Source organism: Papio anubis, chromosome 17 (assembly GCF_008728515.1).
Source record: "Papio anubis isolate 15944 chromosome 17, Panubis1.0, whole genome shotgun sequence".
NCBI lineage: Eukaryota > Metazoa > Chordata > Mammalia > Primates > Cercopithecidae > Papio > Papio anubis.
The window spans coordinates 15,832,589-15,846,011 of record NC_044992.1 but is presented as its reverse complement, the minus strand read 5'-3'; the positions used below and the strand labels follow the sequence as shown (position 1 = coordinate 15,846,011).

At 40.6% G+C, this 13,423-nt stretch overlaps 1 protein-coding gene across 13 annotated transcripts in view; it reads left to right on the top strand.

Annotated features, from left to right (window-relative positions):
• The window catches only part of NCOR1 (nuclear receptor corepressor 1), a 186,426-nt gene that overhangs the window by 6,597 nt on the left and 166,406 nt on the right, over positions 1-13,423 (top strand). Inside the window, exon 2 of one of the 13 annotated variants that reach the window (XM_021928183.2) lies at positions 12,344-12,453. The exons of the other annotated variants lie outside the window; for them this stretch is intronic. The gene's annotated coding sequence lies outside the window, so the exon portion shown is untranslated. The remainder of the gene's footprint in view (positions 1-12,343; positions 12,454-13,423) is intronic. 13 annotated transcript variants of the gene reach the window in all.

The following is a 13,423-nucleotide window of genomic DNA, read 5'->3' as shown; positions in this document are numbered from 1 at the left end:
AACACCCTATGCCCAGGAGTAGTAGATACTTGTTGAATACATAAAAAAGAGCTTAGCAGCTAGAGTTAGTGTGGATGCTGTAGAAGATGTCTGATACACATGTGGCAGTTTGATGCTGAATAGTTTTTGGAAATTAAAAAACAGGTAGAAATTTCACCAATGTCAGTGACTAACATAGCTGTAATTAGTAAATTATCAAAATATTTCTTTCTTTTTTTCTTTTTTACAGAGAGGGTCTCTCTCTGTTGCCCAGGCTGGAGTGTAGTGGTGCGATCATAGTTCAATGCAGCCTCCAAGTCCTGGGCTCACGCGGTCCTCCCGAGTAGCTGGGACTACAGGTGTGTGCCACCACACCTGGTCAATTTTTTTATTTTGTAGAAACAGGGTCTCATTATGTTGCCCAGGTTGACCTCAGATTGGTGGGCTCAAGTGATCCTCCCACCTTGGCCTCCTGAAGTGCTGGGGTTATAGGTGCCGGCCACTGAGCCCAGTTAAAAGCATTTCTTTTAAAAAAAAAAAATTCTGGCCGGGCGCGGTGGCTCACGCCTGTAATCCCAGCCCTTTGAGAGGCCGAGACGGGCGGATCACGAGGTCAGGAGATCGAGACCATCCTGGCTAACACGGTGAAACCCCGTCTCTACTAAAAAATACAAAAAAGTAGCCGGGTGAGGTGGCGGGCGTCTGTAGTCCCAGTTACCCGGGAGGCTGAGGCAGGAGAATGGCGTGAACCCGGGAGGCGGAGCTTGCAGTGAGCTGAGATCCGGCCACTGCACTCCAGCCTGGGTGACAGAGCGAGACTCCATCTCAAAAAAAAAAAAAAATTCTGTTTATTGGGATTTTGGGGAGGAAGAGAAAGTAAACATGGGATTGGTTCATCCTAGACAGCACTCATGGTTCTAGATAATATTAGAATGCAGTAATGTTTTAATTTATATATGCAGGGAATTTTGGAGTAGTTTCAATCTTAGGAGAAAACTGTGAGTTAGAAATATGGAAGGCTGGCCGGGCACGGTGGCTCATTCCTGTAATCCCAGCACTTTGGGAGGCCGAGGCAGGCGGATTATGAGGTCAAGAGATCGAGACCATTCTGGCCAACATGGTGAAACCCCATCCCTACTAAAAATATCAAAAAAAACAAAAAACTAGCCGGGCATGGTGTTGGGTGCCTGTAATCCCTGTTACTCAGGAGGCTGAGGGAGGAGAATCGCTTGAACCCTGGAGGCGGAGGTTGCAGTGAGTGCTATTGCACTCCAGCCTGGCAACAGAGCAAGACTCCGTCTCAAAAAAAAAAAAGAAATACAGAACGGTTGGTGTTGATAGAATTATAATAGAATTTGAGACTCCCTTTGAAAGAATAATATCGACTAGTTTTATATAAAAAATTAAATTCTTAAGTAGATTAGTCAGGAGTAAAGGAAAAGTCAAGATTCCCAACTTATTTGGATTTCTTTCCCTCATTACAGTGTACTCGAGGAACAAAATTTGGGCTATTTGGCTGTTTTTATTCTTTGTTATACACAAATAAACTGATATAAAAACCAAATATGTTGAGGTTACATTTTTCTTTTCTTTTCTTTTCTTTTTTTTTTTTTTGAGACGGAGTCTTGCTCTGTCGCCCAGGCTGGAGTGCAGTGGCGCAATCTTGGCTCACTGCAAGCTCTGCCTCCCAGGTTCACGCCATTCTCCTGCCTCAGCCTCCCGAGTAGTTGGGACTACAGGCGCCCGCCACCACGCCCAGCTAATTTTTTGTATTTTTAGTAGAGATGGGGTTTCACCGTGTTAGCCAGGATAGTCTCGATCTCCTGACCTTGTGATCCACCCGCCTCGACCTCCCAAAGTGCTGGGATTTGCAGGCGTGAGCCACTGCACCCGGCCTAGATTACATTTTTCTGGGGAAAATTTGACTCTTAGATTTATGATCAGAGTCACCTTTATGCTTATAGATTGCCCCTTTACCCCATACTTTTGTTGAACTAAGACATTCTTCTTGCCATTATCACTGTCATACACACTTCACATTCAGAGTAATTTGTTTCAGGCAATTCATTTCCCTTGACAATAACAGCGATTTGTGTAATTTTGAAAATATTTGTTTTAAGTAGTCATGATCATGACTTTGAGTTTCTGTTCAAAGATGTTTAACTTTGCATTACTTTAAGAGTTTTAAATTCATTTTTAATTACAGTAACTTTTATGTATTTGGAGGTATTTGGAATGAAATCAAAACTTGTGCTATCTAGGAGTTATAACCTAAAATATGCAGAATGTAAATATACCTGATGTAGGAGTATATATATTCTGTTGAGGGGGAAAGAAGAAGTTACTTTATATTCACACAAAATCATTTTAATGCATGAAGGAGGATATGCTATTTTAAAATCTTATCTTTCATTAATTGTAAGTAATACATTATTTTATATATATACTGAAATTGAAAGAACTACTTCCTGGATGTAATCTAGTGAGAGTTTGTTACATTTTAAGACAGAGCCTTGCTCTTGTTGCCCAGGTTGGAGTGCAGTGGCACGATCTTGGCTCACTGCAACCTCCGCCTGCCAGGTTCAAGCGATTCTTCTGCCTCAGCCTCCCAAGTAGCTGGGATTACAGGCGTCCGCCACTATGCCTGGCTAATTTATGTATTTAGTAGAAGATGGGGTTTCACCGTGTTAGTCAGGCTGGTGTCCAACTCCTGACCTTAGATGATCCACCCGCTTCGGCCTCCTAGAGTGCTGGGATTACAGGCGTGAGTCACCACGCCCAGCCATATGTCTTTTATAAATTGCCTTCTGTTGTTCTTTGGTTATTTTCTGATGGGGTTATTGGTTTTTAACAGGTTAAAAAGTTCTCTACATATTCACTTTTTTCTTTTTTTTCTTTCTTTCTTTTTCTTTCTTTTTTTTTTTTTGAGACAGAGTTTTGCTCTTGTTGCCTAGGCTGGAGTGTAATGGCATGATTTCAGCTCACCTCAACCTCCACTTCCCAGGTTCAAGCGATTCTCCTGCCTCAGCCTCCTGAGTAGCTGGGATTACAGGCATGCGCCACCATGCCTGACTAATTTTGTGTTTTTACTAGAGATGGGGGTTCTCCATTTTGGTCAGGCTGGTCTCAAACTCCTGACTTCGGGTGATCCGCCCACCTCAGCCTCCCAAAGTGTTGGGATTACAGGCGTGAGCCAATGCGCCTGACCTTACTCACTTTTTTCATACGTGTGCACATATCCCCCTAGCAATTCTTTTGTAGTGTTATGTACTCAGATATATCCAAACCCAGCACTGTGCTGCTGTGGGACCTTGGGCACATTATTTAACCTCTGTACACCTTAATTTCCTTATTTGTAAAATGGACATAATGTAAATAGCATTAGGCATAGTGGCTGGCACAAAGTAAGTAAATACTCAATAAATCTTAGCTGTGATTATTTGTCTATTTATGTGACTTTTGTGTTTTGTGCTCTACTTAAGACTTTCTTTACTCCAAAATGTAAAATATTCACCTATCTACTAAACTAGAAAAACAAAGTGACATTATGTGCCTCTATGTTTCTTTGCGTTAAAGATGAAAAGCATTGTATACATGTTTGCTTGTATATCACAGGATATATGATACTTGGAAACACTGGTTGTCATAGTAAGAAGAATGAATGAGAGGAAGACTTTTTGACTGCATGCCTTTTTGTATTTTTAAAACAAAGAAGTCCTCAGATTGTAATTTAATACTTCAGTGGTTTCTTTTTCTCCTTTTCTTTTCCTTCTCTTTTTAAAACTTCTAATTCTTTGATCCATCTGGAATTTATTTCTGGTATAAGAAGTGAGATATTTTGGGGAATAAAATTGTGTGTGAATTCTACCCCAACTAGCTAGTTGTGTCAGCACCATTTAGTGAATAATCTGTTTTTTGCCCCACTGTTAGAATTGCAACTTTTGTCATTTACTAAATGTGTTTGGGACTATTTCTGATTGGCCTTATTATTTTATTTTGATCTTGTGTGTTACCATACCCTTTAAATTACTATCATTTTATAATTTTAATACAGATGGGGTTAGTTACCTGTTCATTACTCTTTTTTTCCCATACTTTGACAATTCTAGTCTATGTGTTCTTCTATATGAACTTTAGAATCATTCTGTGACATTCAAAAAGAAATCATAGAGATTTTTATTGACTACTGAATGTTGATTGGGAATACTGAAATTGTAGGTGAAGTTTGGGGAAATTGACATCTTTATGTACTTTCTGTCCTGTGTGCAAATAGATTTTTATGTCCCTCAGTAGATTTTCAAACTTTGCTTCAAATAAGTCCTGTACAAATAAGTCTTGTATATTTCTTCTTTATTTCTTTTAAAAAACATCAGACCCATGAATGGGAGTTTGTTTGTTTATTTTATTCAACAAATATTGTAGAGAATCAAACAGGTAGCTTTTATTCTAGTGAGAGAAGACAGAATATACTCAAATAAAATGAAGTACATAATCCATTTAAGATTATGATAAACCTATAAAGGAACCAAAAGGGTGATGTGATGGAGAGTAACAAGTGGGAGCTTACCTTATATGTAGGGTGGTTGGAAAGACTCTTCTGAGATGACATTTGAATTGAGACCTTAAGTTTAAGGAGGAGCTAGCCACCTGAATGAGCCAGGAACAGCATTCCTGGCAGAGAGTAAAGAAGGACAAAGGCCCAGCTAGGAAGGACCTGGCAGAGAAGGGCTCCTGAAGAAACTAAAAGGAAACTCACGTTGCTGGGGCCTAGCAAACAATCTGGAAAGTAAGCAGGCCAAATCAAGTAGGGCCTTGGGTCATCGTAGGTAGTTTAGAGTTTGTTTGCCGCACTTAGGAAATCCTTGGGGAATCTGAAGCAGGAGAGTGATGTGTTCTGATTTAAGGCTTAAAAAGAATACTTGGCTTTTTGAGTTGAGAAAGTATTGAAGTGGGAAGCCCAGTTAGGAATTTTTTTGCGGCAATAGGTAAGGATGGTGGTAGTTAGATGGAGAGGCCTGGGAGGCTTCAGAGTGTGTGTGTGTGTGTGTGTGTGTGTGTGTAAGGAACAGCTAAACAACTTGCTGTTGGAGTGGGTGTTACTGAGAGCTAAGTACTGCTAACTCCTGCAGAGGCCATGTAGAGCAGAACAGAGCTGATCTTTGCCTTCATAGGTGGTGTCTGATAGCTCTGTTTGTTTCTTTTTTTTTTTTTTTTTTTGAGACGGAGTCTCTCTCTGTCGCCCAGGCTGGAGTGCAGTGGCCGGATCTCAGCTCACTGCAAGCTCCGCCTCCTGGGTTCACGCCATTCTCCTGCCTCAGCCTCCCGAGTAGCTGGGACTACAGGCGCCCGCCACCTCGCCGGGCTAGTTTTTTGTATTTTTTAGTAGAGACGGGGTTTCACCGTGTTAGCCAGGATGGTCTCGATCTCCTGACGTTGTGATCCGCCCGTCTCGGCCTCCCAAAGTGCTGGGATTACAGGCTTGAGCCACCACGCCCGGCCTAGCTCTGTTTGTTTCTAACGTGTGTACCAAAATAAAGTAGGCTAAAAGCATTTGACTTTAAGATTTATGGAGCTCGGGGGTGCTGAGGCGGGTGCAGCAAAAAACAGAGTCTGTTCATAACCCTTGTTTTATATTGCTTAATAACCTGTCTCTGTTAGTGGGTCAAAGGGGAGGCAGCAGCAGGTGATCTTTAAGGTATCTGTCTCTGAGTTAGAAAAACATAGCTTGAGGAAGTTATGTAGCTTCCCTACAGCCTTAGAGGTAATAGTGGAACCAGACTTTTAGGTGAGCTCATGCAGACACCAAGTCTTAGTACACTGCCTAGTATATATGTAGAACTCAATAAATGGTTACTCTTTTAGTAATATCCACTTAGATATTGTTATATCTGTTTATTCAGGCCAAATATCTACATTAAAATTTTTCTTATCTCAATTTCTTTGTTCTTCTTTTGTGTTAATCAAGGAGGGAATTGGCATGTAGTCATCCATTTTTGTTGTGAAATATATTCTTTTTTTTTTTTTTTTAAGGTGAAGTCTTGCTCTGTCACCGAGCCTGGAGTGCAGGGGTGCGATCTCGGCTCACTGCAACCTCCACCTCCCAGGTTCAAGTGATTTTCATGCCTCAGCCTCCTGAGTAGCTGGGATTACAGGTGCACACCACCACGCCTGACTAATTTTTTGTATTATTATTATTTTTTGAGATGGAGTCTTGCGCTGTCGCCCAGGCGGGAATGCAGTGGTGTGATCTCTGCTCACTGCAAACTCTGCCTCCCGGGTTCAAGCAATTCTCCTGCCCCAGCCTCCCAATTAGCTGGGATTATAGGCGCACGCCACTATGCCCAACTAATTTTTGTGTTTTTAGTAGAGATGGGGTTTCACATGTTGGTCAGGCTAGTCTCAAACTCTTGACCTCGTGATCCACCTGCCTCAGCCTCCCAAAGTGCTGGGATTACAGGCGTGAGCCACCACGCCCAGCCAAATTTTTTGTATTTTTAGTGGAGACAAGATTTCACCAGGTTGGCCAGACTGGCCTTGAACTCCTGACCTCAAGTGATCCACCTGCCTCAGCCTCTCAAAGTGCTGGGATTACAAACATGAGCCACCACGCTTGGCTGGTTTTGAAATAACATTTGTTCTTATAAGTTGAGTGAGTGAGTGTTGTTCGTTCAGAGAATTAGTTCAATGTAGTGCCGATACACCACAGAGTTCTCAGTTGGATATTGTTATATTGTACTGCTGTCTTGGGACAGCACTTTATGTAGAGGTAAAGTAGCATCATTTTCCTTTCATTTAAGAATTATATATTATTTATTATTATTTTTTGAGATAGAGTCTTGTTTTGTTGCTTAGGCTGGAGTGCAGTGACACGGTCTCGCCTCACTGCATCCTCTGCCTCCTGAGTTCAAGTGATTCTTGTGCTTAGCCTCCTGAGTAGCTGGGATTACAGACATGTGCCACCACGCCCGGTTAGTTTTTGTATTTTTAGTGTAGACAGCGTTTTGCCTTTTTGGCTGGACTGGTCTCAAACTCCTGGCTTCTAGTGATCCACTTGCCTCGGTCTCCCAGAGTGCTGGGATTACAGGCATGAGCCACTGTGCCTGGCCAGAATTACTTATTGAATATGTGTACCCATAGATTTATCAAATAATTATATCCTTATTAAAATTTTTCTTTCAATATCATATTTTATAAGAGGTAGGATAGGTTAACTAAAAAGCTTTTTCTTTAGCTTCCATTTGTTTCTCTGTCTTTAAGTAAGATGTCATGATATCAAAAGAGGCTGCAAATAAAATACCTTGTTAGTGGCATTCCCCCAGAGTAGATCTTAACCAAAGGCTGAGAAACAGTAGCTTTTTTTTCCCCCCAAAGAGAAGAATGCTTTAGTTTATTTTACAAGAGAAAATTTATTACAATATAGCACCACTCTGGTCTTGTACAAATTACAGAATTCACTTAGATAATTTCTAGTCTTTTCTCTCCTGGATGCTGGACTCTGTAATACGTTTAGGAGGTTGTCTTTGTTTAAATTGTCCCCAGGTTGGAGGATTTTAGGTGGTTGGGATGCCCAGGGTGGTGATACTTCTTAGCCTTGTCTTGCCTAACATACTTTTAGAATTGGACTAGAGGTGGACAGCTTTGTGGGAACTGGTGTGACCTAATTTGCCTCAGTTTAATAACTAATATTTTAGCATTTGAATGTCATAGAGGCATTGCCCTATCCCATACTTGTGTATTAGGATATTTTATTATTTTATCAGTTAAAAATTGCATATTTTGTAGGATCCTTTTTCTGCTTTGGTGAAATGTAGGCTTCACCTATATTGTGACACTTGGTGGATTCATTCTTGCTCATCCGAAGTGGCATCTTTAGTCCTGCCACAGTGAAGTGTATTTTTAGCTTCTTTTTTTTGTGTGTGAGATGGAGTCTCACTCTGTTGTCAGGCTAGAGTGCAGTGGTGCGATGCCAGCTCACTACAACCTCCGCTTCCCGGATTCAAGCGATTCCCCTGCCTCAGCCTCCCAAGTAGCTGGGACTACCAGGTGTGCGCCACCATGTCCGGCTAATTTTTTTTTTTGTATTTTAGTAGAGATGGAGTTTCACCACGTTGGCCAGGATGGTCTTGATCTCCTGGCCTTGTGATCTGCCAGCCTTGGCCTCTCAAAGTGCTGGATTACAGGTGTGAGCCACCGTGCCCGGCCATTTTTAGCTTTTTTTCCAAGATGGCTTAGGCCACCTTGAACACCTTTGCATAACACATTTTGGTTATGCAAAGGTTGTGGGCCAAAAGCCAGGAGTTCCTGCTGAGAGGAAAAATTGCTTTTTTTTTTTTGGCAGGATAGTATTTGAAATTTTGTTGTTGCAAGATTTTCCTGTTGAGTAAATATGTATGTGTTTATTTAATATGAGAAGATTTAAAAAGGAACTTAAATAGATCATTTTCATTTTGCAATATCATATTGCTTGTTTGCAATATATAAGAGGCTAGTTCTGGGTTTATCTGTGTAATTCAGTTAGAAGTGCTATTGTCTTTTATGACAGTGACATATAATTATTACTATATTATTCCCATCCTAAAACATTGTATGTTGATATTTAAGAGATGAGGAAGTTGATTATAAAATCTTGATCAGATTTCTTAAACAATTCATAGAATTTTTTTCAGTTCATGAGTCAACCATGTAACTACCCTGAGTTAATGAGTTTTGGTGGCTAAGAACTGAAGTTATAATTTGATACTGCCACTTAAGGTGCTCCCTTCCCCTTCAGTCTGAACTTTAAGCTAGATTCTTTTATTTCAGTGGATTTCAAATGTAAAGTATTCTGCCCAGGTATCTTAGTGAGCCAGGACTGGAGTGAAGGGTGGAGGGGAGGATGGGGAAGGGCAGGGGGAGACTGAAAAGATGAATCCTAGGTCTCCCATTCTCACTAGATCAGAATGTTTCTCCATTGTGTCTTTTGTACATTTAGCTTTCATTTAAGACTTTTGAGGAAAACATTCTGGTTAAAAAATAAGATCTGAGCACTGTTGCTGTGTATCTCGTGGATACGTTTTGAGGAAGGAGGTTGTAGTGTTCTCCAGGCTGCAGTTCATGTGAGGACAGGAAGGGCTTGCTTTAACCTGTAAATTTGTATGCCAGTAGGGGCTAATTTCCTGATTTTGCTAGTGTTTTTTTGTTTTTGTTTTTTCCCCTTCTGTGTTGGGCGGATAGTACTTTTAAATAAAACTGACTTTTGGTTTTTTTTTTTTTTTTTGAGATAATAAAGTTAAACTTCACTAAAGTCATACCACAAAACTAGGACAACAGGAAGGATTACTGAGATGAGGGAAAAAATGGACAAGTCACTTAACTTGTGACTTTGAGTGACATTGAGTGTAATTGTTGAACTCAGGACTCACCATAGCTGAAAGTTAAACAATGTGCATTAAAAAATTATACCTCATGGGTTTCTAATCATTTAGGCCGCTGTTGGAAAAAAATTGGTTGACCCTGGGTTAAAATCTTTTTTTTTTTTTTTTTGCTTCTCCATTCCATTTATAGCTTTATTTATTTGGGATGTCTGAGTTGGGAGGAGAACGCAGAGGTAGATCACTTAAAGCATGTTTTAGGACAGCAGATCAGAAGTAGTTGGCAAACTTACAAAATGAATGAACATTCATATAGTGAAATATTCTTTTCTTTTTTTGACTGAGTTTCACTCTTGTTGCCTAGGCTGGAGTACAATGGCACGATCTCGGTTCACCGCAACCTCTGCTTCCCAGGTTCAAGCGATTCTTCTGCTTCAGCCTCTCGAGTAGCTGGAATTACAGGCATGTGCCACTATGCCTGGCTAATTTTTGTATTTTCAGTAGAGATGGGGTTTCACCATGTTGGTCAGGCCAGTCTCGAACTCTCGACCGCAGGTGATCCACCCGCCTAGGTCTCCCAAAGTGCTGGGATTACAGGCGTGAGCCACCATGCCCGGCCCATATAGTGAAATACTCTTTAGCAATAGAAAGAACCATAAATTCATGAGAATAATTGCCAAAATTTTTTTTTATTGTTTGTTTGGTTTTTTTTTGAGATGGAATCTCGCTCTGTCGCCCAGGCTGGAATGCAGTGGCGTGATCTCGGCTCACTGCAAGCTCCGCCTCCCAGGTTCACGCCATTCTCCCGCCTCAGCCTCCTGAGTGGCTGGGACTACAGGCGCCCGCCACCATGCCCGGCTAATTTTTTTGTATTTTTAGTAGAGACGGGGTTTCACCGTGTTAGCCAGGATGGTCTTGATCTCCTGACCTTGTGATCCGCCCACGTCGGCCTCCCAAAGTGCTGGGATTACAGGCGTGAGCCACCGCACCCGGCCAGCCAAGATGTATTAAGTAATAAAAGCAAGATACAGAACAGTGTGTATCTAGTATGCTCCCATTTACATAGGGGAAAAAGTGAGTGTATGTATGTGTAGGATCTTTCTAAAGGACACTCTAGAAACTAGTAACTTTAGTTGCTTTCTGGGAGGGTAACTGGGTAGCAGCTAGAGGAGAAGGGCGAGGAGATTTTTCACTTTGTATTCTGTGCTACTTTTAAAAACTCTTAAGTCTTGCATATAGGATTTATTTCCAAAAAGATCAACCCTCCCCACAAGGCCAAATGTTGGCTTTTCCCCTTCCACTTGGAGCAGTTGCAGGTGTATAGATGAGGCGAAAGCTCCTCAGGTGGTTTTAATGTGTGGTCTCACTGAACATCTCAGCTCCTCCTAGTTCACTACTTGCTGAGAAAGCGGCAAAGCATTGCAGAAAACATTAGTTTTTCCCGTTTTGCCACAGACAATTATGTGATATTGGAGGAATTGTTGACTTTCTCTGATCTTCAGATTTCTCATCTGTCAAATCAGTGTTAGCTGGGTAATCTCAACCTTCCAATCCTTAAGATTTGCTGACCTCCATGCCTCGGGCCTTGGAAGGGAGCAGGGAGAAAACAGACTGAGGGACAACTGGTCAGTCTTCTGACTCTTTTCCTGGTCAGCTTTCACAACAGCAGGAAATGTGACATCAGGAGGAAATATGGTATATTTATTTAAAATATTTATATATTACATGGTACCACATATGGTTTTTAAAGTTCTTTTTTTTTTTTTTTGAGACGGAGTCTGGACCCCTCGCCCAGGCTGGAATGCAGTGGCGCCATCTCGGCTCACTGCAACCTCTGCCTCCCAGCTTCAAGTGATTCTTCTGCCTCAGCCTCCCCAGTAGCTGGGTTTACAGGCATGCGCCACCATGCCTGGCTAATATTTTGTATCTTTAGTAGACATTGGGTTTCACCATGTTGGCAGGCTGGCCTTGAACTGCCGACCTTGTGATCTGCCCGCATTGGCCTCCTAAAGTGTTGGGATTACAGGCGTGAGCCACTGTGCCCGGCCTTAAAGTTCTTTCTATACGTTTTTTCTTTTGTTTTTTGAGTCAGAGTTTCATTGTATCACCCAGGCTGGAGTGCAGTGGCACAATCACGGCTTACTGCAGTCTTGACCTCCTGGGCTCAAGTGATCCTCCTGCTTCAGCCTCCCAGGCAGCTGGGACCATGGGTGTGTACTGCCATGCCTGACTAATTATTATTATTATTATTTTAATTTTCTTGTAGAGATAAGTCTGCCTTCATTGCCCTGACTGGTCTCGAATGCCTGGCCTTAGGAGATCCTCCGATCTTGACTTCCCAAAGTGCTGGGATTACAGGTGTAAGCCACTGTGGCCAGCCTACAAGTTTTGTTTTAAAGTTAGATTGAACGGCAATTCCCTAGAAAATTTTATTTTCTAAACCTAAACTGGATAAAGAATATATTGATAAAAACTGGGAAATTGATCAAGTTGTCACACTGAATTATTTTTTGAATTTGCTCTCTTCCCAAATCCCTTGAAATGATGGAAACCAAATTAAAACTTTACGAATAAAATATTAAATGGGTGGAGATTTTATATATATAAAATTTATATATTTTTATATATGCAGTTATATAATTTTCATCTTATGTATAAATTCTATTTTTTTAAAACCACCCAATTAGGTAATAATAGAAATCCTATCTTAAAGTAAGAGTGTATGTACACACATGCACATGTATATATGTGTATGTATATAACATTTTTGTCATGGGAGTTTTATATATAATTAAGATAGAAATTATAGCACACATTTTTATACATATGTAATATTCTTTATCATATGTATGTAAAATACTCCCATATTAATTATGTATAACATAAATATTTATGCTATCCTGAAACATAAACATAGATAATCATGTTTTAGGATGGGAATACTCAGGAGTATAAAGGTACCTGTTCTCCCATTAGTCAGTCTGTGAATTCAGTATTTATGTGTTCTTATCCAGAATTTCTATGGGACCTGACAAGCCGACTCTGATGCTTGTGTGCAAGAGGAAATGTGCTAGAATAGCTGAGAAGGCGATGAAAGTAGCAGCAACAACAAAGCACAGCGCAGGTGAAACTTGCCTTGCTGAATATGAAACCTCGTAATACTAGAGTAATTTGAAAAGTATGGCATTGGCACAAGAAAAGACAGACAAAAGACAAATCAAATTAGTCTGGAATTGTGGATAAGTAGGAATGTACTTTATAATGAAGATGGCTTTGTTTTTCTTTGTTTTTTCTTGAGACGGAGTCTTACTCTGTTGCCCCGGCTTGCGTACAGTGGCGTGATCTTGGCTCACTGCAACCTCCGCCTCCCAGGCTTAAGCAATTCTCCTGCCTCAGCCTCCCAAGTAGCTGGGATTACAGGCGCATGTCACCATGCCTGGCTAATTTTTGTATTTTTAGTAGAAAGGAGGTTTGACCATGTTGGCCAGGCTAGTCTTGGAACTCCTGACCTCAAGTGATCCGCCTGCCTCAGCCTTCCAGAGTGCTGGGATTAACAGGAGTAGCCACCACTCCTGGCCTTTTTCTTTATTTGCTATTTCAGGTCCATAGAAGCATGCAAAGAGTAATATAGCAAATGTCCAACTACCTACCATCTGTGATTACAAAACTTAGTATTTTATCATCCTTGTTTCAGAATTATTAAAGACAATATTTCCTCTGCACAAATACTTACCTTAAAACTACTTTTGAATTCTTTTCACAATTGACTTATCAACTCCCAAATTTAGCACCATGTATTTTTGTCTTTATATTTGTTTCTCAGACATTTATAGAAATATGTTTACTGAGCAGTTACAATGTGTCAGACCTTATGCTGTTTTTATATACTGTTTTTACTTATATAGCTAATTATATTATTTGTCACATATTAACCTATTTTAAGCATAAAAAGAAATGACCCATTAATGTTTTGAAACTTTGGTAACTTTTATTAAGTAAATACATGAGAGGAAGCTTTTACTGGTAATTCTGGTTTTATTTATGTAGCTATAGTTATAATTTATTAGAAGTACACTTAGTGTTGGCCGGGCGCG